The sequence below is a fragment of the Chroicocephalus ridibundus genome, chromosome Z (assembly GCF_963924245.1).
Source record: "Chroicocephalus ridibundus chromosome Z, bChrRid1.1, whole genome shotgun sequence".
Classification (NCBI taxonomy): domain Eukaryota; kingdom Metazoa; phylum Chordata; class Aves; order Charadriiformes; family Laridae; genus Chroicocephalus; species Chroicocephalus ridibundus.
The window spans coordinates 56,483,084-56,509,535 of record NC_086316.1 but is presented as its reverse complement, the minus strand read 5'-3'; the positions used below and the strand labels follow the sequence as shown (position 1 = coordinate 56,509,535).

Below are 26,452 nucleotides of genomic sequence, written 5' to 3'. Positions count from 1 at the left end.
TAACTGGCTTCCTGCTAAATCCAGTCTGCTTCCCAGTGATAATAACCATGTTTTGGGGAGCCTGGGGAAGTGGAAGCCTGTAATTGCTGGTGCTCAGATCCCTGGCTGAAAGCAAGGGCGGCTGGAGCAGCACGGTAGCTATGGGACTGCAGGACTCAAGAAGAGCCTTGAGAATTGCTCCAGGCTTTCCAAATCTGAAAGTGAGACTTAATAAATCATGTAGATAAAGAGATCTCTCGTAACGTAATTATGAGCAAGAGTATTTTCTTTTTGAGGTGATTAACATGCAGTCATCCTCCAGTTTTGACATTCCATAAATATTATTCCTTCAGTGATTGTTTCTCTTGAAGTTCAAAGGAGAGTTACATAGCTTGTTACCAAGCAATAAAGATTACTTTTGTTGATACTCACGGAAACCTCTTATTACATGAGTCAGTGGAGGTTTACAACTGAATAAACAGTTAAGAAAACTGGAAAAAGAGATAACATCTGATGAAAAGTGTGATGCCCAGCCATTTACTCATGTCTTACATGAAGCATCTATTTACAGAGGAAATAATGATGGAATGTAAAAGTGAGTAGATCCTATAAGATGAATTGTTTAGGTACATCCATCAATGTAACGGCATTGTATTGAACAGTCCCTAAAAAAAAGGGTTTAAAAAATAAAAGCATCCCTTGAGTTTTTTACAAAATGAATGACATATTCTGATCAGAAAGCAAGCCCCCTTTTGCACACAGAAATCTGTATTTTGCTGCTCTGTGAGCTGTTGCTTTTACTGTTATGCTGAATCACTATCTTTTTATACCTTTAGTCTTGGCCTTGAGGACCAGATATGGACTTTAGCTTCAACAACAAAGGTTTATGTTAATGGCAGAAATAACTCAAGAAATATTTCCTGACAACTATTTGATGTTGTGATGTTGTGAAGTACCAGGATCTTTTTCCTCACTCAAGGAATAAAAAAATAACTTGCATTATGCTAAGAAAGTCCTTACAGAAAACAGAAATCCCATTATGGAAAATTAGAAACTGAGACACTAAAAGACTGTATTTTTCACAAGATTGGGTATATTCTGATCACTGATGATCTTTATCATGATTATTTTACTGTTGCCTCATGTTTGAACTAGCTTCCTTTAGGCGGAAAGGCCAAGAGGGTCACCTCTTCTCTGGCGTATTCATTTCTATCAGCCCCGATTGTAAAACTGTTCCATCTGATCAACCAAAAGACTACACTGGTTTCCTAGACGGCTTGAAGTCAGGAAAGTTCAGTTACCTTCATAAACCCTTGTCGTGTTATCGATTAAATCATGTTCATTCCTCCTTCTCAGCTCCTCCTGCTTCTCTTTTCATGCATGCAAAAGCAGTAAACTTCTTCTAGCTATTGTAAAGAGTAATAAAATTCTGTTATGCTTAAAACAGCATAATAACTCTGCCAGAATTATTCTTTATTTTCATAGCTGCTAGCACAACAGGCACTGGAATGACTGACAAAATCAATGTAACATAGACAGACACCACAAAGTGTTTGTACTTCTGCACACACAGCCTTAGCTGAAGACCGGGAGATGTGAGTCAGCAGCTCCTACAGTAGTTTTCAGCCTAATCTAAGCATTTATGGCCAGTACTAAGCAAGAGCAGCAATTCTGCACCAGAAAGGGAAGAGAAGGTGTGGCTGAATGGCTAAATATTTACCCCCTTGATGTCTGCACCAACACATACGTATGCAGTAAATCTGTTTTTTAGAAGACAATCACATTTGCACTGTGCATTATGGACACACAGGGCTGCAAGGAGACGGCTGTACTTCTGGCTTTCAGTGGAATAGGGCTAATCTCATCCCACCCACAAAGTAGAAGGCAAAAACAAATAGAGAAAACAACTCAAACTGCTAAATACAGATGGTGACATTAGGCTAGAATGGCCTGCTCCTCTTGAACGTGAACAATTTCTTCAATTCCATAGAGGTGCACGTGTACAAATAGCTCAAAAACAAGTACTTTTCCTTCACAGCTTATTGATACTCATGCAACAAACACTTAAGCATGTGCTTCACTCACATGCCTCAGCAGACTTCCTGAACAGGGCTGCTTCCCTGAATCTGAACCATGGAAAAATACTTATTTGCACATGAGCAAGCACATAATTATTACTGTTTCTATCTTTCTGACTTGCTGCAATGGTTATATTTTGTCTCCATGGTACTGATAGAATAAGAAGACACCCTCTAAGATACATAAACAAAATACAAGAGAGAAATATAATATCTGAATAGAAGATAATATCTAGTGTGCATATGTCTATGGTGGTATTTTTAATTAGAAATTCAAGTTTAAATAGTAATAGAAAGTTGAAAAAGAGTAATAAGGACACAATTCACCAGGCCACTAAAAATAACACAACAGTCGCACAACAGAAGTAAAAAGATGTATATAATTCATGCCTAATATGTTATCAGGGAAGTCTGGAAAATAAACAACCTAGAAATAGTTTTTATCTATGATTGTGCATAGTGAAGGTTGATTTGTATGGCATGTAGCAAACCATTCCTATATGTAATTCTGGTAAACTACTCTAAGGCTTTTCTAAATGAAAAGTAATTTTTAAGCATAAGCCAATATTGCTTCCTTGTTCTAGCAGAGCCAGATATTCTGAGATAATGATGACAGGGTATACTTTCAAATATCCATTTATAGCTCAGAAACTGCACAAATGATGTCAAAATGTCCTCAAACCTAAATAAAAACCACGTAATTTCCAGTTGAATCCTGCTCTCCTGCAGTGTCTGGATTAGCTCACCTGGATCAGCCAGAAGGAGCTGGGAAGCATTATGCACACAGGAATCGGCTCTGGATAGGGAGAACAGACAGATGTGGCCTGGAAAACTTGTGCTGTTCTGGGATTACAGCAGCGCTGGCCCTTTAAACAGGGCACACAGAAGAAGAGCAGGGTATTCACGCTCTTCCCATACAAAAGCACACACCTCACAGGGGTCAGGGACAAACTGGCTTGGAAACTTGTTAGCCTTTTTTGGAATGACAGAATAAATAATGTTTAATTATTTTTTTTTAAATATTTGTTCAACTGTGCGCAATATCAGCAGGTCTCTGACATATATTGATTGGTTCTTTTAACATTACTTTCCCATTCAATGAGGTAACAGTGTTAGAAGCAAGGTACTTTTACACAAAACAGTAATTTCAGTTGAGGAGAGTCTGGAAAGTTCTTCAAATGTGAAAAAGCTAAAACATCTCCCAGTTTACCTGTAACAACAGGAGTAACAACATGAAATTTCATGGACAAATGTATCAAAGGTAAAAATTTTATAAGTGACGTGACAGAAATGAGCAATGCTGGTATTTCCAATACACAGACCTGGTTAAACATCCTGCAGAAGCAGCACGCCTGAGTAACAGTAATGTGTCTTCACCTTCTTGGGAGACCGCAGGAGGCAGTTTGAGAATTAAGATCCGGGGGGCCAGCAGCATGCACGTACACACACCTACACAACCGTGCACACACACCCCACACATACAGTGGAGCTTGGAAAGAGATGTGGGGGGAAGAAACCCGGCTGCTTCCTTATCCTTTTCTAAACAGTCATTGACAGCTGATTATATTTGCAAAACAAGATGAATGTATACTTTTACAAAAGTTAAAAAAATAACATCACTTTGTCCATCAGGTAGAAATAGCTACTTACCAGTATTGCACAATTTAACTCAGGTGAATGGAGAAGGTAAAAAAACCAAACAATGTTGAGCATTGACGGAATATAGTAAGTATGGTCTTTGCTGGCTGGGGAGAGAACCCAAGACTGGAGTATGCTTAAAGAGGCCATCTCTTTAGGAATCTACTTCCCGGGCTGTATTTAGGGAGCGTGCCTGGAAGCTCAGGTGGCTGTGGGTGTTACATGGTGCTATACACAACCAGAGTAACTGTTTGGCTTTCTCTGGGAATCTGCCTCTATCTTCTGAGGAGCAGAAGTAATCTGCAGCGAGAAGTCTTCAGCCATGAGGAGCAATGCCTTTCTGCAGCATCCAAAGTGGACATCATGGCCAGCGCAGAGCCCAAAGACAGCAAAGCAAGTTCAAGAGCAACACTGGGACAGTGTTGCAAGTGCCAAGCAGCTCAGCCCCTCAGATTTGAGAACCAGGCTTTATTAGCATGATCTTATTTCTGATCTGATGTGGCAAAACTGGCTGCGGATGTGGCAGGTTACTGCTCCTCATTGCACAGGGTGGAAATACCAAGCAGTGGTCCAAGCTGAGATCTCAGCTCTCTCAAATCAATGGCTAAATACACAACTGATTTGGGAGTTTGCGCTGTTCTGCAAAATTGACTGTCCATTTATTTGTAATTTTGCTTCTCAGTTTCTTAATATGTTGTCAGGCAGTGGTCTTCTCGTTTATTCTTACTGAATACTCTAACGTGCAGTAATGTTTCCTTGGGCTGCCAGTACATTCCATCACATATGAGGAAACAAACTGAAGATAATGCAGTTAGAAAACGCTTTGGTGTTCAGTGTAAAAATTTTTGAGTATCCAAAATAGGGCTGAGGTTTATATATTTTATATGGATGTTTTCATAGTACTCATGGGGATAAACTTTCAAATATTAGCATTCTGAATGTTAATTTTCTGACCCAGCCAACTTCTTTCATGCATGTGTGAATAGACACAAGCAAAGACTAATATTTATAAAGTTTACAGCACCACTTGAACACCAGTTGAGCAATTCCTACTTTTTAAAGCATGATGGGACCATCACCTGTGTCTAGACTGGTATCCTAAATAACACAATACACAACCAGTAATTTCTTGAGTATAGGAAATTATTCATGCTCACTTGTTAAATAAACTTTTAACTACGATTTAAGTAGAAAATACGTTTTAAGAAGACATCTAATTTCAGTGTTGATGTTGGAAATCAGAGGGGAAATTAATTCAAATAATAATATAAATAAATAATTTTCCCCTTCAATTTCCAAATCCATTCAGTTTAGAAGTAAAAGCATAAGTCTTACTTTAAAAAAGGTAGAATTCCTCATGGCATATTATTTATTTGCTACCTAATATTGACTTACAGCATTGGATGTGTGCCACAGCAAAGATGTGAAAGTGTCAGAGCTCACTTTCCCACAGCAGGGTTTGTTGATGTTACTTTTGCCATCATTGCAGGTAGGCACTGAAAAATGTCGCAGATGGTACACAAAGAAAGTGGCTTTGAGTTCTGCTCTCACAATCCAAGAGGATGTAAAAAGGAACAGAACTATGCACCCACACTCTGCTTCACAGTACTAGTTGTACAGAAGGAGTCTGAAATGCATAAATATCAGTGGCATTACTGGGCCAAATACATTTGCGGTGCTTACAGATGCAAATATCATGGAAGCTGCGGATAAATTGTTGGCAAGTGAAATGGCAGCGAATACAACTGGAACACTACAACACCTTTCAGGGAAGATGCTCAATGGATACAACGTACACCCTTAGAAACAGACAGATACAGGGAACATTATCAAGAAACCATAAAGCTAAAGATGGACAGGACAGTTAGGGCCTGTACTGATCCAGCCATCCTATAGGCAGCCTGGAAAAACCTCTACAGAAACTGAACTAACACCACTTACAGGATGCTAAGGGAAAGCAGAATAGGACTCTCTGTCCGCCGTCAGATAAATCCCATCTCCTTTCATGGTACAGCACCAACCTTCTACAAGAACACTGAACATCATATTAGAGTTTTGACTATGAGAATCCACATATTTAGCCCCTCAAGTCAAGATTTTGTAATAATTCATTCCTAAATTAGTGACAGATCTCTCTAAGCTACATAGTCCATATAAACCCCTTAAAAGAAAACTTTTTCCAGCAAAGACAAAAACAAGGCAAGATTTTCCATTTACTGCCAAGAAGCAGAACAAATAAGCAACACATCCTTCAGTGAATGACATTTACTCAGTGTGTCTGGACTTCGCAACAGCTCAAGCAGTTAAATTAAACAGAATGTTTAATTTATATTTTTTACAAATGTATAATTAATTTATAATTAATAAATTAAAGAATTATGTATTATAATCTCACTTAAGAGATATACCAAGTGATCACGCCTACAAAAAAGGTCTTTATATGCAAACCTTCTGTCTCGTATGTCAGTAAATAAGGAAGGTCATCGTGTCTATTTAAAGTTCTATCAAATGACAACAGAGCGTACTCCAGCTGAAGATTTGTACACCTCTCTACATTGTCATCACGCATCCTAAGAAACCATGTGACTAAAGCAATTCAATGTAATCCATTACAAGGCAAACAAGAAAACAATTACAAAAATACCTGGTGTTAACAGCACATGATTTTAATTTGTTTGCATGGTAAACATACAGCCAAATTCTTCCCTTGGATTTGCACCTTCATTACGATTTACCTCAACCGATCTAAACAGTATGGTATTTTTAACATAAATTTAACCACTGAAACTAAGAATGTCACATCAGAGCCATATATCACTCAAACCTGTGTAACCGTAATTGAAGTGAATGGGTTTATCAGAAATATCTGAGATTGGTTCCATGCTGTCAAAAAGCTAAACAGCCAATCATATGACTGAAGAAAAAAAGCCCCAATAACCCATAGTAACACTGCCTGTGGTATCTCTGACACAGTTCACATGTGTACCTTGGGATCATTTAGCTTTTTCTTGAATATTTAATATCTATTTTAAGCATTGTTTCAGAGGTCAAAGCATTTTAAAATTATCAGACTGCAACTTCACCTTTTAGGTCATGATAAAACATAATTAAACCATGCCTAAAAAGAAGGTATTTCCACAAACGTTAGGATATTTTCAGAAGAATAATATTGTAACTACAGAGAATCAGGCATGAATATCGGCAGTGACAGACTACAGAAAGCTGTTATCCCTCCTGAACAATTGAAACACTCTTTAATAGCACGCTGTAGTCCACGTATTTTATTTGCTTGAAGCTTTTTAACTGCGTGAAATTTTAATTTCTTCAAGAAAATTTATTTTATATCTCTATTTGAGCAAGACTGAATAATATTTTTCTTCAGCTACACCATGCAGGACTAGTAATACAATACAATGCTTACAGTTTGGTCTTAAATTCTTGGAAGTATTTGCTATTTAAAGGATATTTAATTTAGTACTTTGATTGATTGATTTAGTAGAAAAGCATTACTCTAAATCCAAAAGCTGAAACTACACAAATAAAAATTAGAAAAAGGGTACATTTTAAACAGTAAATGTAATTAAACGTGCAAACAAGTTACCAGTATAACCTCCTGCCTGAGGTTTTCAAGATTAAATGTCTTTCTGGAAGGGCTATTTCAATTATCCACAAATTACTCGTCAAAGCTTAACTATATAAAATATAAAAATCCCCAGTAGACGGTTGGGCCAGATTATGTAACAGACTGTTTTTACTTCAGCCCTGTCCCACTAACATTATCTCTTAAACCAAAGTTCCTCTCACCAAAAAGAGAGATGTGTCCCTTTCGTCCTACGGCCTTGAAATATTTACTCATTCATTTGAGAGTCTGCTGCATTGCTTCACACCTGTGAGTTACAGCTGCATCACAGAGACAGCACTTACTCAGCACATCAGCTGCACATCAGCTGAACTCTTAATCTCACTAAAAAATCCTGTTTGTGGACTGCTTCCAGGTTTCACTGACTGTTAACGGGAATGGGTCAGTTCATGACGTGGTAAAGACTTAAGGAGAGTAAGAATTTTAAATATTTGGGACATAAAAACGTAGGGCTTAATTTCCAACCCCCTCTATGCTTTCAGATTTTTACGCTCTTATGCCTTCTGATGTTAAAGTATTTTTTTTTAGACCATTGGAGTGTACTACACACTAAGCATTCTGAAAATGTAACTCAGCGTGTTCCCCTTTAAAAAAAAAAAAGACATGTTAGGCATTAAGGAATGCAATTCAACAGTCATTTTCTCTTTTGCTGAGTTCAGGCATTTCTGGTTTCTCCCTGCTTTGAGGTACTATTGCAGACATTCATTTTAATGCTGCTGCTGCTTTAAGTGAGACCTTTAGAAGCAGGTACGTACATACACTAGCCACACTAGCAAAAATGTGCTAAAGGCACCCAGGTTCTCAGTTTACATGTTTCTAATTTGATGTTGCAGCTTAATTTGCACTGAAAATTTTCCAGTGCTGTGTATGGTCTTGGGAGCGTGTGATTAGATATGCATCTTTACTGATGTATCCCATTAGAGTAAAGTGTACCTTGGCTTCCTCCTCACATAACTGATACAGCACTTAACCAGGTATTGGTAGAAGTGAAGAATACTATAGCCAATAGCTACAATAAGCTGCCCTTTTTTTTTTTTTTTTTTTTTTTAATAACAGCTGGCCATTCAATAGTGTCCGAGATCCCTCCTACAGTGGAGAATCCCCAGCCAAGGGAAAACTGCAGACCTTTCGTCCTGTCATCTTGTCTAAAGAACTGCCTCAAAAGCACTTCATGAGACTAAAGAGCAAAAGATGCTTGAGCATCCAGTCCATTAGCTATTTTATTAACACGGCAGAAAACACTCTCTTACACATAGGTAGAAAAATAGTGTTAAAATATAGCATTGCCTCAGAAATAGCATAGGGTTACATGAAATGTCACCAGATGGCACTATTAACATAGTCTTCAAGTACTTTTAAGCATGTGAGCAAGCTTTTAGCCTTAAAGAAAGCATAGCTATTTTTTTGTTGTTGTTGGTTTTGTTTGTGAGGTACACAGAAGAAGTAACTGCAGACAGGAGAGCCTGGGGGACAAAGTCCCTCCCAGAGAATTAAGCAGTAGGAAAGAGGCAGGCTATGACTCTTGGGTGCAAATCTTACACTGCTTACAACTCATTCAAGGGAGTTGCACTTGCAAGGCAAGGCTTCCCCCAGCTCACTGAGGACCACAGACCTCTTTTCTGAGTCCTTCCACGGGGAGGACGGCTGTCCTCAGAGGCATGGTCTGTTGTCAGGTCTGTGTCAGCAGGGTGGGACTACCGTGTACGCCAGTGCATCTGTAATGTCATCGCTTTTGCCCATATGAATAAAACCTCAAACTAAGTACACACAGACTTTCCTTCCGCCTGTCTCCTAGGAGAGACCATATTCTTTTCACTCTGAAATTCTAACAGTGACCAAGAAGAAGGTATATGCTAGAAACTCATCTAAGTTTACCCAACTTTTGCAGTGATGTGAGGTGTACAGCAAACCTTCCCTTAAAGTGACATAACCTGGTGCTGCCATTCACTGTACAGGAAATTAATGTACTTTAAAAATTTGGAAGATATTCTGAAAATTATATATCCTGTTCTTTGCATCACTTGCATAATGAGTCCTAAATTATTCTGTTTATGGAGATGGAAAATTATAGAGCTAAACATGTTCAACTGGATGGTGTAATGAAAATATTTCAGAGAATTCAGATTATTGTCTTAAGCCATGTTTGTTCCTGTTTTAATATTTCATAACCCTGAGCCAGAAAGACTGAAGAGGAAAACATCATTGAAGATCCTGCAAGTACACGTGGCTTCTTCTCCTTGTCTCTTGAACACTTTTACATAGTGGACTCCTCAGAAAGATACTCCTGAGCAACAAAGCTTTGAAAATAAATTTTTTTTAAATCCAGACTGCTATATACAGTAATGAAGATGTTCCATATCTCTATGGAACACTAGCCACTGGTCTCCTGAAAACCATCATGAAGAAATACCAGGTTACCACCTCTGAGTGGAGATCATTCTACATGCATCAGATTTACTATAGAAATCCCGAATCTTCTGACAATCCTCTCAAAGAATGTGCTGAGAGGTATAATGAATAACTCTTTGCATTAGAAAGATTCACAGGACTTTGATCAGTGTCCCAGGAAGCATCAGGTCACCATGAACTGTACAAGCTGATTAGGGTCAACCATCGTCAGTCTTCGTGTAAGCTCTGCTGTTGTCGATTGCCAAGTCAACCATAGCAAAATATACTCAGTAATAACTGTTCCTATCTGATGTGCTGACTAGGAGTTTAGCTACTTAATTTATATTGAAGTAATTGGACACTTTTCATCTATCAATCTAATTCCACAGAAAATGAAATCAAGCCATAGTATCTTGATAAAAGAGACTGTAATTACTTGCACGTTGGTGGTTCATTTTGTTGCTGGTTTCATAGGAGAAGCAAAGGACTCATCTGAAATTAGTTGGAAAATTTTTGTATTTTAAAAGTCTGAGTCAACAGCCACGTGCATTTTAAATTAAAGGACACAATTCTTCTATTTTCTTATCTTTCTTTTCCATTCCATAGTCAGCCTATGAGTTTAGTTACTGAGAATGAATTAAACAGATGAAATATTAAAAGAACCCTGAATCTACTCATCTTCTTCTTCTCCCTCCATTAAAATGATCCTGTATTTTTATTGTATTTGGTCTTGTACCTACAATGTGTTACTGTATACATCACACTGAGAATACACAAACCCGTGCAAACAGTCCTGAGAAATGAGTAAGGCGCATGTCCTGTAGAGCTCCTTCTCTCTCCCTGGACTAGGCACTTAAGAGATCGCAAACCACTGCAGCAAAGCACGGTTCTTAGTCATCCTGAGAAACTGAGGCCAAGGTGAATGCTATGCTTTGTCAGGAAACTTAAGAGCCACTCAAGAAGTTCTTTTCTCTGTCAGCACTTTATCTGTCCCAGCCAGGCAATCAATTACACGATGCCACATGACAATGTCTCTTTTTTAATTAGAAACAGTCCAACCTAAATAGAATAACCAAGATAAAGCTGGCCACAGCTGTGCCCCCATAAATCAATATTCCAGGAGATGAAGAGCAAGACTGTGAAGCTAACAGAGTAGCCTGGAACAACCAGGACACAGCTGATAGGATACAGCCCCAAGGATACAGTGGAGATCCTCCTTCAGTGCTCAGTCCTAATCCCTGCTTGCCCTGAACCAGTCTTCATCCTGTACCGGATAGGAACCACTGGTCCTTACTGTTCTGTTTTGGTTACTGCTTTTTAAACATTTGCCCATGGTCTGCTTAGGTTTCCATTCTAGCCCAAGTCCAAATCTGCTCCTCAGATTGCTGGTTTCAGCCACTGGATGCCGGATGCTCTTGACGAAGATTTTGAAATAGTGCATTTCTTCACTTCTTTGATCTAGACCATAATTTAACCTGATCATGATACCCAAGGCTACCCTTGACCATTGCCTAGGTCTGACCACTAGAATTGACTACGTCTATTGCCAACAGAGACACTTCAGTTATTTTAACTTTAGGGACAAGATGAAAGTTACTTTTTTTTTTTTTAATGGGAAAAATGCACTTTTCTCTTGCCTCCCCTGTACTCAAAAACACCTGGGTTAATTCTGCTCAAATCTAAATAAACACTAAGATTATAAGCACAAATGATAAATGCTGTTGATGTATCCACTCGGGAATGCATGAAAAAAGATTCCGTTTCTTGCTGTATTCTGCTTTCCTCTGTATTCTGACATTTTTTATTAGATCCACCTGATGTTTGTGTAGATAACCGCCACTGCAAAAGACCTTTGAAGTGCAAAATAAAGCCAATTATATTATAGAAGCACATGGCAGTCTGATCTATAAGATATGGGGATGTCAGTTTGGTAAAACAGAGAGTTTAAAAAGAAACAGAGACCACTAAAAATGGGATCTGCCTTTCACTGCAAACAGAATTCTTATGTGTGTCACATCATCCAGCTGCAGAAAGATCTAAGATTTTGGAGCAACAACACATGCAATGACACATGACCTGACATAATTATAATAACGTTGTTTTCAACGCATGGAAACTTCTGGGGCAAAAGAGTTGCAGGCTGCTTGTGCCTTTCCTTAGGAATTGGACTTTTAACCTGATGGCTGGACGTTTGTGTTTGTTTTTTTTTCCTGTGGAGTGCTTAGAACTATTTAATACTTTGCTGCTTGCAATGGACAAGTCACTCTGTTGTTAACAGATGCCTTTCCTATAGGGTACCAGATGTCTGACACTTCCCACCACTGTTATACAACTTTTCAACTGGGATAAGAGAGGCCTGTTCATTTCTAAACTGTTTAAAATTAGACAGCTAAAAACGATGACTTATGGCCAACCCTTCAGGTGGCTCAGTCCTGTTGAAGTCAAGGGCTTTTGAACTTCAGCTTCAGTTCACTGGAGCCAAGGAACACTGTCTTCACTCAGCATCTTACTGCAAAGAGCAAAGCATCGCTTGGTATGCAGCTCAGAGACTTCAGATTGTTCATTTACCTAACTGTGAATTCCTATTTGTGAGTCAGAACTGTTCAGCTTGAAAGCTGCTGTAATTAAGCTGAGATGCCATTCAGTGACCTTGGCATAATCCTAATGAGATCTAAGTCACAGACAACAATTACTGGAAAAATAGAGGTACGGTTCAAACAAAGGAGAAAGTACTAACATTTTCCGTGAGCAAGATCAATGTATTTTACAGCAGAGAAACATAATGAACTGCTTTATCAGCTAAGTCTCTTTATCCACCACAAAAAGTGGCTTGTACCTGGATAGCCCATCTGGCAATAGAATCAGGCAAACAAATTACTCTAGGAGATGAATTGACTAAGGCCTTTACAGCCTTTCTTTCAACGGACAGAACACAATGCAGCAAGCCTTTTAAAAAACTCAGGAGTCAATACTACTCCGGAGTCCGCTGAGCTTTGTAGGTACTGTTGCATACTGGCAGGTGAGGAAAAGCCACGTATCCATGCTGCTGTCCTTCCCATTGATGCTCTCCTGCCACAGTGCGAAGACAGGTTTGTGCTCTGTTTGAGCGGTGATCAGCCTTTGAAACACAGACGTATTTTCTTCTACTTAGAACTAACTGAAAAATGCATTTTGGAAGAAGGGTACCATTAGATGGGTTTGTACAGCACTGAAAAAGCGTCCACGCTTAAGAATGCTTTTATATCACTGATGGCAGGTTTTATATTAAAAAAGAAAAATATATGTTTTTTATCTTAATAGAAAAAACAGTTGTTAAGCAGATACTCCAAGATTGGTATAAAAAACTAATGACGCCGTTGAGCAATAACAGCCATTTTTCTTAGAAAAAGTCAAATGACAGGACAGCATATGCTGCTCTGTTATTCTGGCCTTATTCAAAATGTACAAATCCAGTTGGCAATTGGAATTGCAATGCAAGTTCAGCAAGATGAGCGTCTTGTTTACAGGTGTATCACAGTCAGCTTTAGCTATTCTTAGACGGTATGCTGATACCTGGGACTTGATTTCTGTTCATATATTTCTGAATCATCCAAGTTTCTCAAAAGAAACCTGTTATTTCTGTAATATAATTAGTATCTTGCAACTTAATTATTTGTAGCGGGCTAAACCTGTGTTACTTTTCAATACACCTCTAGAATTCTAATTGATGTTCTGACATCCATATGCCATATGGTATAATTCCTCAAACAGATGAGAGAAAAACTTGTGATACTCCCCAACATGTGGGTATTCTGAAAAATTACCACTTAAACCAACGGATATCCACAGTAAGGCTAACATATTTTTATTACCTCAAACTATGAAGACCATATACTTGTCGAGTAGCCAAGATTGAGATATTTTGTTTACTGTTCTAACAGGCAGCAAATGGAGCCAGCGTGTTTTACACAAGAGATATTTTATGAAGAGATATTTATAAAAAACAAAAATTGAGCTTTCTGAAATTGCAGTTCTCAAAAATTAAAATGTCTGTTTACATGCACCTTATGAAGCAAAACTAAGCAAAACAGGTTTTAAACAGCTTCTTTACATGAGAGCGTGTTCATAATTAGCTCCAGATACTAACACATGCACTTGTGTGGAAAGCCAACAAGGCCAAACGTCACATTTCCTGGGATGGATCCCCCATGAGATAGATGTATGGGCCATGTACTACACACCTGCATGCCTGTCAGCATGCATCTCATTAACTTTTCTTGAATAATGAAACAATGGCATGATAAAATCATGCCAAACAATGGCATGATTTTTTTTCTAGCTATTACAATATGCTCCAGAATTTTCCAGTAAAAAAATTAGGGCTAATCTACAAAAATTGCCAAACACTTTTAAAAACTGGGCTTATTGAAAACCACCCAGGATGTTTTAGGATCCTGCCAGTTCCTTCTCATACACAGTCAGCAGGTACACTTGCAAGCCATCAAGATACTAACACTTTGCAAGTTACTATCTATTAGTTGAGTAGTAGTATACCATATATATATAATCAGTGTATTCCAAATGCAAAATAAAATGCATGTCTGACCTCAGGAGCCGTAGTGTTCAGAAAATATGATTTACCATGGCTTTGCAGGTGGCCAGTATCATGCAAAGCTCTGGAAATAGAGTCATTTGAAACTGAATGCCCATATCTGTAGATTACCTCATCTTCTGACACTACAAAATCTTGTATATAATTATATTAGCAAATAAAGAAAACCACAGTATAAAACTCAAAGAAGCTTAGATGACCAAACATTGCTACCAACTCTGGTCTGACCAGAACCAGAAGACAGAACCTCATAACAGAGCATTTTATCTTATCCCTCAGGCTAATACAAATGAAAATACTCACAGAAAATAAATAAATGTAAAAAAAAAAAAATAAATACAACACACTGAGCCTGCTCTGTACCAGGGACAGGTGTGTTTCATTTACTGTTTTAACTTTCCCAAAACATATGTGTCTTTTCTACACAGGTCAAATACTTCACAACTTCCTGTGTAACTTTAAGTAACACGTCTAAATTATTTTCTTCATCTGCATTTGTTTTTGAAGTGGTGACTGTTTGGGGAGGAGGGTGTTATGGCAATGACACAATGTTTTATCAGATCATGACCTTGAAAAAATTGAATTACTGCAAATTTGTAGAATGGACAATTATTTTTCTGGGACTCAAGTCAAAACATTTGACTTTGTAAAGATTTTAATCAACTTAAAAAGAAAAGCCTATCTGTTAATAAATTAGGTCCATGGTTCAGTCAGAGAAATTGAATTTTGTCTAAACTTTTAACTTCAGAAGGGAAAACATGCAGTTTCTGGAAAGTCTACTGACTTCCAAGCAAGCCAAAATACTGAATGAGTTAATGCAAAGAACCCCAAATACCATTCAAAAATTGGAAGAGTTCAAGCTATTTAATTCAGCTTACTCTTACCATATAATGGGATTTTAAAAAGTAAGTTTTTTTAAAAAATAAAATGCCTTTCAGTAAAAATGAAAACTCATGGAATACATAATACCACAGGGTATATATATCAAGCCCATAGTAATGAGTCAGATTCTAAAACATGGACAGAACATTTCTTGTATCTTCCCCAGTGTCGCTCTAGAGGTAAAACAGAATAACTAAATTCGTTTTTTTTCTTCAGACCTTAATAAAGATGACCTCGTTGTTTGCATGGCTTATGTAAGTACACTCTCAGGATCACTAAGACTCTACCTGTATGGTCTTACATGGAGAGAGATGACTCTTGCCTGCAGTCTGAGCTTGCTGAGTAGACGCCAGAAGAGACCCAAATACCACATATCCACGATTAGTGTGGTGGGCTGCTCTCACTGCACAGATTTGCACAAGAGAAATCTTCACAACTAATACAAAATTGACTTAATCCTGTCTATAAACGTTGAAAATCGGAAAAAAAATATGCAAATTGCACATATGCATAAAATGAGAATAGCTAAAACTGAGGTATTGTCCTCATGACATATGATGTAAAGCCTGCTGGCCTAGTTTTCTTCTCTTATTTGTGACAGCATGTCAAAGCCATGCTACACACCCACGTCCTTCCTCCCCATCCTCCAGAGAAACGAGCGGCAGCAGCAAGAAACACCCCATGCAGGCAGCAGGTTGTCTAAAAAGACACATCACAGCATCTGCTTCCAGTCTCTGCCACCAGCATAGTCTGTTACAGAAATGATCTGCATCCGTACACCCCTAGACATGCTCTCTGTATCCCACCTGAGACATGATTCCCCCATTACATCTAAAAGGGAACGTGCAGCTGCCTCACGCTGCTGCTGCCTTGCCTCATGTGCTCTGAGCCATGAAAGGCCTCATCCTGCTCAGTTACTACATACTACTGAAGGGAAAAACATTATCTCAAGATAAGGCCCGAGAGACAGATAACCTACTAGCTTTTCTCATTTTCTGGGAATATAAATAGAGCACAGTTTTGCCTCACTGTCCTTCTTTTAAAAGACTTCATTTTTACTGCAACAACTGCTCATAGTTATTCATCCCTACCAAAGCAGTTCATTCCCATCTTTTGTTCCTCTTCAAAAACTCCTAAAATCTTTGAGCTAAAATTGTATCAGAACTTCACAGTCATGGAAATCTCCAGGGGCTGGATGAACATAGTCCTCCCTCCTATAAGCAATCAATAATTCTCCTTATTCAGCTCACTTTATTCTTCTTTGTCTCCCTCAGGTTCAGAGAGTGGACAGGTATGCCATTTCCTTGCTGACAAAAAACCCATTTTTGCTTGATGGTCAGTCACACCAGCAAAATACAGCACAAACAAGAAGGATACTAATATTTTACCTTCAGTTCTTCTGCAAAACCCATGGTGATGGATTCAGTAACCCATCTCTTCTTACATAATGGAAAAAAATACCCACATACTCGTATCATGACAGAAGTATAAGAACTAAAGTTTGTGAACAGAACCTGCTACGGTGAGCTCATTTTTTCTGTCCTCTAAGCCTTGCAAAGACTATCTGCAAAATATGACCACTATGTATCTTGCACTGATAAGCATAAAAGAAGTGAAAAAATTAACTCCAAAGCTTTTCACTGTGGGTGGCTGAAAGAAGAGGGGAGACGATTAGTTTCCAAAGAGGTCATTACCATTTTTCAAGATATGTGATGATTCAGACTCAGTATTCGAGATAAGTGTTGCATTCAGCGGCCCTTCAGCAACTCTTGACAAACAGAAGCTGAAGTAGAAGACCTCTGCCTTCAGAGGAAACCTCAGCTCTCAGAAATACGCATGACAGACTTTTGAGAACCTTATCACAATTAAAGCAGATCAACAATCTTGCAGATGGCTTCCTTTTAATTTGGAATCAAACCCTTCACTGATTCACTGAAATACCAGGCTTCACAGAGCTTCATTTAACTGAGTTTAACAGTCTGAATTTAACTGGTGATATGTTGTATATTTTCACTCTGCCTGCAGAACTATCATTTATAATGATTTCCACAGTATTTGCTCAATCTGTAGGTCTCTTTCCTGTAACTTATGCGATAATAGACCTGTTCGCTGGTGCAGACATAAAATCGGTGTCACAACTTAACAGCTCACATTGTTAATTTACACAATGGATTCAGACCACGTTTGTCCAGGCATTGAAAAGCCAAGAGTCCTTGTGAGTCAGTCAGAGCTGAGCATCCTTGTTTCTCAACAGCGGATCATTTTTAAAAACGGACTCTCAATAACCTCAGCAGTGTCAACATAAATATTCCTTAATTCAGTTTATGCTTAGCCCACTCCTTTAAACAAACAAAGCAGACCTCATGTTCATGCCATCTACCAACTTCTGTAACAGATTACCATCAAATACCTTAAACAAGGTTCAACTAGTGTGTCTGAATCACTTGGAAACTGTAAGATCACAGGACTGAATCTTTGTCATACCAGTTATGTAAAGCCACTGGAAAGAAATCCATGCATTTTTGCAAGCAGGCAAAGCAGGCTTTTCATGGAACAAAAGAAGCCTTGTCTTTTTATTATGTGACGACTCCTAATTAGAATCAATGATTTTTTATTGTCGGCCCAGATAAGCTTGTTTGCATAGCTGTGAACAGAAATCTGAATGTTACTTGGAAAATACATCCATCAACAGTACAACAGACCTTGAAGAAGAACAGTGGCATTGCTTGATGTTTACATGTGATTAACCTTAGAGGCAATTCTGCGAATGTTAAACAGTAAAGAATATAGTAAAGAGCCAAAGCAATTTAATTTTGTTTGAATGTATTTATAGAAATGTACCAAGAGTACCCTTAAAGGCACGCTGTCATCTTTTCCTTGAGCTTGTGCCAGTTGATGACCAATAGAAAGCATTCAAAGAGGGAGAAAAGAGAGGGAGGGAATTTATAACAACTCTTTGTATCGAGCACACTGCTTCATGGACAGATGAGCAACATTACATTTCAACATTTCATGCAGAAACAGCTTTTAAAAAAGAACTTCTTACTGCAGTGACATCTCTCTAAAATGATTCACTTTGTAATGATGTGCGTAAATTCCCAAGAGCCGAGTACTCATGGAATAAAGTTGCTATATATCCTTAAAAATGATGGCAAGAAAGTAACAAACCTAAATCAAAACAGTCGTTAGTAGACAGGAAGAACAAGCACTCTGAGTAGATAAAGGCCATGTCAGAAAACAATCACTATGTGGCTATACCAACATTTAGCAAACCCAGATGCACTGAACCACCAAGCAGAGTCCCATGGCAGTTCTAGACAAAACAGTCACGGCATCCTCACGAGCTCCTCTTCATGAATTTCCTGTTCTCAGCTAGTTCAGCACTCTACACAGACACAGACTGCACCGTCACTGTGACTACTAGAAAGACCTCTGTAAAAAGACCTCCCTGTTGTCTTGTCCAGAAAGGTTTGTTCAGCAGTTATTCAAGCCCTGTTAACACAAGATCAACAGCAATTGCGTTTGTGTAACGGAGGACTCCATTGCACTGGCTGTATTGGTAATATCCTTGTCCAAGAAGCCTATTTCAACCTTTTATAGGGACAGTCCACTATAATGATGTTCTGAACAGTGCTTAATCCTCATACTGTCCAAGTCCTTTGGAAACCCACCCTGGAAGTAGCTATCTGTAGAAGTACATAAGCTTTTAGCATCTGCCAAATACCACCTCAGCTAATTGGGACTACAATGGCAGTGAAACAGAATTGCTTCTGGGATCAGAGTGAATCAAGCTGATTCTTGTCTTCCTCGGTGTTTGGGCTACTGTGCCTGCGGCTGAGGGGAGACCTTATTGCTCTCTACAGCTACCTGAAAGGAGGTTGTAGCAAGGCAGGGGTTGGTCTCTTCTCCCAAGGAACAGGTGATAGGCCAAGAGGAAACAGCCTGAAGGTGTGCCAGGGGAGGTTTAGGTTGGATATTAGGAAAAATTTCTTCACCGAAAGGGTTGTCAAGCACTGCAACAGGCTTCCCAGGGAAGTGGTTAAGTCACCAGCCCTGGAGGCATTTAAAAGATGATGTGGTGCTGAGGGACATGGCAGAGTTAGGTTAATGGTTGGACTCAATGATCTTAAGGGTCTTTTCAACCTAAATGATTTATAATTCTATGTAAATATGTGTATAAACCTGCACTCAAGACATGTCATTGAAATCAGCAGAATCACTGAGCTATGTGTCACTGACTTCAGGATTCTTCCCGGAAGAATCTCACTAAAGTCTACAAGACTATTGCTGTGCAGCTTACCCCTTAAAAATTGACAGGACCAGTCCCTTTAAAATTTCCTTTAAAAATTTCTTTAAAGGAAAGGAATTCCTAAAAATTCCTTTAAAGATTCCTTTAAAAATTAAGTCAGTAAAATTATCTTAAACTAAATCTGAATGCTGAAAAAAATGTCAAAGAACATTTAAGCATGTCCAAAGGCTTCAGTACATATTTGCATTTGGTTGGCAACATATTTAACTAGTGCAATCATATGTGCACAAAAAGGTATGTGGCATTTTTCCATTTCTTAATTACTCTGTAGAAATGATCCAGTGACTGTTCTATGATGCTTAATTCTCAACATTTATTTTTAAAGCCTATGTTCACAGATAAACCATCAGACTTACGTGTCTGGGAAATTCTCCACAGAGCACCGGAAGCATTAGTTAAACCTCTAATACTTAGGAAATCAGTGTCAATCACCTGAATAAAAGCCAACAGTGTGTTCACCTTTGCTTAAAACTGTATTTCCTTTCTGAAGAAGTAACAATGCAATGCACAGTATACTCTATTAACTAGTTCCCTATACTTCTCTCTTTCTTGAAGACGGAATAATGTTTTCTGGGAATGGTTTCTGTCTGTATCTGGTGTGATTGTATCATAACTTGCATCTTCTGTTTTCCCATCAGATATTATTAGGCTTTTCTATCAGTAAATGGATAGCTTCATAATTTACTCACTCTGTTCCTGATACAGGTCCAGCCATCAACCAAATAGGGATGCTGAAAACGCAAAGTAAAACTGGCAGAAAACAGCAGAAGTTATCTAAAAGGATTTTATGGCTTGGAGAATAATCCAAATTCCAAATACTTCACACAGATGTTCTCCAAACCCACAACTTCAGCATTAGCTCCCTAGCTTTGAATTAAAATAATTTTCTAGTTTAAAACCCTAGTATTCAAAAAAAACAAATCCAAAATAAGCAAACAAACAAAAACCCTAACAAAACAAAGAAACAAACAAAAAAAAACCCCACAAAACCAACCTCTAAATTTTCTGCAATTGAAATTTTGGAAGATACAAAGTTTGGTTTGGGATTCCACATTTCAAGTAGGTGAAATTTTTAAGAGTGCGTCATTTTTTTAGTTTATCATTTATTTATAGTTTGGTACAGCAATGAAAAAAATCTCAAAAATGTTCCATTAAAATCCTGCTACAGGGAAATGAAAATAAATAAAATATAACCTTTGTGCCTATCCACAAGCACAAAGAGGTAATAAATTAGAAACTTTTCCACACAAACATAAGTGTTTGTGCAATTAGGAATGTTCACTGTTATTTTTGGATACTTGACAGTCACATTCTGGATTACAGTGAAACTAAAAAGATGCCTGTTTGAAAAAGTTCATTAAAAATCTGCCTTAAATTTTTCAAATATCTAAGCCAAAAGGCAAGAAAAGCTGGTTCAAATACTTAACAGTAAAATGAAATTATTCATTAGAAGAACAAGAATAAAATTAAATGTTTCATAAACTTTGTTCTGTAACATAAAATATGGTCTCTGGCTGTCATTTTTCACTGTCATTGGTTCTACATCTGCATGTAGAAAGGAGCTTGCTTTGCATTTTTGAATGCATAAAGAGATGCTTTGGTTTTAAACTTGGATACCATAAGCCTTCAGTTGCTTCCTGAACGCAAGTGGAAGTTGTGCATTTTAAGCAGCGACAGCAAGAGCACATAGCATTACATTTTGAACTATGGGTGCATTATGTATATCATACTGAAAGAATAATATTAAAAGAGCATTAGCACTATTGCTGAGAGGTAAGATTTATTAGCTTGGGCTCGATGCCATCTATGTGATCACATGCGTTTGAGCTGTTTGTGGAGGCACACCCACAATTCATAATTTGTTTTTCCTTAAACAGCTAAAACATCATAACCAAAACCAGTAGGTTACTAAGATTGCACAAACTTCTGAGAGTTAGGAAGGCTTAGCTTCATGGCTGCAAATTAAAACTCAGCTTTTCTGTGTCTATACACCATGTTATAGTCTAATTAATCGTACACCTCTGCCTTTTCTGTGGTTTTTCTGTTTCAGTTAGTTTATTGAATTAGTGAAAAAATGGGCAACAGGTAACTATAAACTTGGAATTTTCTAATTTCAGCAACTTGACTCTACAATTAAATTACTGTTCCTTTAGCATTGTTTAAGACTGGGTGCTCAATTGCTACTTTAGCATAGTGAAAAATTCTTCTGCAAGCATGTAAGCAAAAATAAATTCAAAAATGTTTCAGTTTCTATTTTGTCAAGACATCAGTGCTATGTAGGGTTTGATACGGTCTTTCCTTATCATTAAGAAACAGTGGCATGTGCTGTACATAAAATGCATAGTATATGCCATATATAACACACCACATGAAGGCACACTGCTAAAGCCTGAAGATGGAAAAAAAAAATCCCCATCATTTTTATAGAATGCATTTCTGGGTTTAATCAAAATTTCATCTTGAACATCATCTTCCAAGCGCATGTTCTTCAAATAGCACACACACACATCTATCTAAATACTCATCCTCAACCAAAGATGTTCACTTGTGTCTCGAAAAAGCATTATACATGTGTTTTAAGTTTTATGTTCTTTTTTTTTAACCACATGTTCTGTCTTACTTGCTTCGTAGACTGATGTCTTGTGGGATAATTTCAGATATTTAGCAGATGTTAAATGGATATTGCTTCAAATTTGACAGCAATACTAGCAATTTTATTGGTTTAAATCACATCAAGCAGCTGTGATAAAAAGTGCAGTATATGTACTATCCTATACTTCAAAATACTATTGGCATTGTGTTGAAGCATAGCTAAAACTTACAGAAAGGAAAAAGTTTGAATTCAGTTTCAAAAGGGGAAGCATTCCTAGTGTACATGAACGAAACTGCACAGGGAGGGCCTAAAATTTGTCTCTAACAACATGTTGTTGCTATTTACATCAGAATAAATATATTAAGCTTATTGTTTGCATAGCATGAAAATAAAGCTAATCAAGTACCTCCTACTGTAGCTGAACTTGAAAGTACAAAAATACTCACTGTAAAAGAAGGAACACTGAGTAGAAAATAAGCTCACAGGTACAGCCAAAGAGAGCAAAAGGTCAGTATTTGCCAGTTGCTACTGTGAAGTTTCCACAGCTACCAGGAATTCTCTTTTTCTAATCCAGAGGAAGTCTGAGGGAACCTCAGATACCATTGTGTGGTAGCTGCTGGCGAACGTTACAGATTTTATCTTGGCCACTGGCATAACTAACTGCTTGCATTTCAACATCATTTTTTCATTCAACTTTTTCTTCTTTAACTTATTCCTATGAAGTACAAGCTAATACATAGATTAATAAATAAATACATCACATTTGAACATGCGATACCTACTTTGTAAAATGAAGTTTAGGAATAGACACTAAATATATATTATCATGTCCTAAATAATTTTTTTTTAGTCTTTAAACCAGGTTACTGAAAAGAAGAATGCATTCCAGATGCTGTAAGTTGAAACAGAACCTGAAAGATGTTTTAATGAACAGTAAGGGAGCCCAATACATTTTAACAGCTATTTAATGAATTCCTATTCCAAACAAGTCAACTTCAGGTGAGCCTCTTACATGCAGGTACCCTTCAACTTCAAAAATTTCCATGTAATAAAGCAAGGCCAAGCACAGTCACCTACTTTGTCTTCCCATATGAAATCAAATGCAGGACTTGATGCGATTCAAGCTTTTTAAAATTAAAGAAAAACAACAATATGAAACAAATCAATCGGGACCAGTCTGCAATTGTTTTCCACTCCACCCTAGTCACCTTTGTACAGGGGGACAAGTATGTTCTGAGTTTTTGACCTTAAGAATGCTTGACTTTAAGTTTGGATCTGATTATCATGATCGTCACATGTTTTTATGTGCTCCTATCTGATTAATACTCACCCTACAACACTTTAATCTTCCAGAATCAGAGAAGACTGCTCATCCAGAACGAGAAGGAACTAATGACTAGAGTATCGCTTGTAGCTATAGTTTATCACTTGATATTTTTGTTACATAGATAAATAGAAAGTAGTTCAGATGTGGCAAAACAAATGCTGAGGTCAAAGGAATATTCTACTTGGCTCTGATTTTAACTATAAGCACATCAAGTACTGCAATCCTAGTTGTTCTTCAAGTCTCTTCTCAATTATATGATTTCATCATCACAGAGCAGTAACACAGAAGAATAATATGATTTCATGAAGTTCAGCTTATAAGTAGTTGTGCATCTGGTTCCATATTATCTCTAATGCGTTATCAGTTACAATAATACAACTTAGAAGTAATCCTTTAGTAATTGTATTACTAAAACCTTGCAGAACTTGCTGAAGTATCACAGCAATCAACTGGGCTATACACCACAGTATATAATATTACACTTTCAACACTCAGCTGCACAGAAACAGGTACTGCACAATAAATACGCTAACTAGCGCCCACTGCATTATGTGCTTAATGAGAAGACTGTCTCTTGCAAAATGTTAGGAACCATCAACATAGACAATGCTCACACAATGACTAGTGTGTGATGTCACTAAGGTGACTAGTGTAACTGGCCGCCTTTGATTATAGGGTGTCTTGATATGTTACATTAAGATGGTTCCTCCCAAAGACCTATTACTTCTGCTATAGTCTCTGTAGTAAATCTGGCTGGTTCACATAACAGATGTGTATTTGGCATTTTTCCTTCCCTGCTTGGTCTACTAGACTGCCTCCTATTACTCTGCAAACTGCAGTGGACATAGACTTTTACTTTATAATGATTTTAGGGAAAGAGGCATCCTACATGTAGAACCAGAAAATAGATTACAGAAGGCCCTAGGTGGACAAATAAAGATTATGAATGGATTCTTTTCGTTTATCACTTAAATGCATAAATTCATACAGGTTTGGTGAAGAGTTTCAGATTTCTTTTGTGTAATTTTTTGTTAATTACAGAAATCATACTTCATTATCATCTTGCCCAAAGTGTTCTCCCTAAGACCCCACTTAAAATCTCAGTTTAAAAGCTTAAATTGTATTGATATGATTGTAAATTTCACTGCTTGGTGAGAAAAGAATTAAGTTCAGCTGAAGTACAGTTTCCCAAATATATTGAGAGATTTCCAGACCACAGCCCCTTGGCATCAGAAAGTCAAATATATTTTTCCAAATTCACACCATTTGTGAAATAGTAAAGGAAGGAAGCAGCTAGCTGTTTCACTCAAACCCTGCTAAAGCATGCCATTTCTGCATGTTTGTCCCAAGAAAGGGGATTTACACCCACATTATGAGGGTTATCATGTCACCCTGAATATTTCTACATTTCATTACGCTTCTAAACGTGTAAGCAAGATAAGCACGTGGCTGTCGCTTCTGATATGCAAACTTCTTGGCACTACCCAGGAATACTTGCTGAAGTTCAGTAAAATTAATCACCCTTTTTAATGTTTATGAAAGCAGTCACTCTTTCAGAAGCTAATATAGACACCTCTCATTTTTTTTGTGACACAGTGTGGCACGTGCTTTAGTTTAGGTTTAGTAATCTCAAAAACGTTATCATATGAAGTACCTTATCCACTTTAACGTATTTATCACCAGTGAACGATGATTCCTTCAAAGCTAAGGATGCCTCAAGGAGGACTCATAACCATGAGAAGGTGACTGTAAGCATCCTTTCTGAACAGGCAGGGTGGGGCGTACAGAGTGCTACTAACACAATGTTTTCCCCAGAATCATAATACTCCTACTGGAAACACCCTGGGTGCTTGCATTACTCTTTTTTTTCAGGGCTTTTTCACCATTCCTGCCCTTTTTCTTCATACTGTTTTCTGTCCTCACTCATCTGCTGATGTCTGTCTCTCTTTATTTTTCCCATATGCTCTTCCCTTGAAAAATCACTTTCTTGACTCCTAATAATTCTTTTTTCTCCTTCTCTCTTTCCCCACAAAGCTGCTGAGAAATCCCCGAGGAGGAACTGAAATTAATGGTACATTCTGATCCAATATATCTGGAGAGCAGAAAAGAGAATATTAGGGAATATAAAAAAAAATATTCAGACAGCAGAGAGTCTGAGTTCATGCTCAGGTGTGACAAAAGGGAAGAATAAAGAGTCTTCCTAGTGTTGTGACACAATCTCTACCGAGTGCCTTAAATTCAAGAGAGAAATCTGGGAAGATATCTGCTCTCCCTGAAGGAGATTCATCCTGGTGGAGGGAGGTGATTCTCCAGAGCAGAGATGATTACTCAGCTCTGGAGAGACCCCACCTGGAGTACTGTGTCCAGCTGTGGAGTCCTGTGTCCAGCTCTGGAGTCCTCAGCACAAGAAGGACATAGACCTGTTGAGTGGGTCCAGAGGAGGGCCACAAAGATGATCAGAGGGCTGGAGCACCTCTCCTGTGAGGACAACCTGAGAGAGTTGGGGTTGTTCAGCCTGGAGAAAAGATGGCTCTGAGGAGACCTTATAGCAGCCTTCCAGTATCTGAAGGGGGCCTACAAGAAAGCTGGAGAGGGACTTTTTACAAGGGCCTGTAGTGATAGGAGAAGGGGTAATGGCTTCAGTCTGGAAAAGGGTAGATTTAGATTAGATATCACGAAGAAATTTTTCACTATGAGGGTGGAACAGGGTGCCCAGAGAAGTTGTGGATGCCCCATCCCTGGAAGTGTTCAAGGCCAGGTTGGATGAGGCTTTGAGCAGCCTGGTCTAGTGGGAGGTGTCCCTGCCCATGGCAGGGAGGTTAGACCTGGATGATCTTTAAGGTCCCTTCCAACCTAGACCACTCTATGATTCTATGAAAAGCGAAAGAAAAAAATTTCCTCTATCTACTGTACAAGCAAACATCTACATCATGGTAAGAAAATTATTCAACTAGTCACACAGTGAAACAGACTCCTAGCACCCATTTATATTTCACAACATATAAAAAAATATGTTTTATTTTCAAG

At 38.1% G+C, this 26,452-nt stretch overlaps 1 protein-coding gene across 8 annotated transcripts in view; it reads right to left on the bottom strand.

Moving 5' to 3' along the window:
- GLIS3 (GLIS family zinc finger 3) overlaps positions 1-26,452 on the bottom strand; it is a 168,557-nt gene that overhangs the window by 94,052 nt on the left and 48,053 nt on the right. The gene's annotated exons all lie outside the window — the stretch shown is intronic.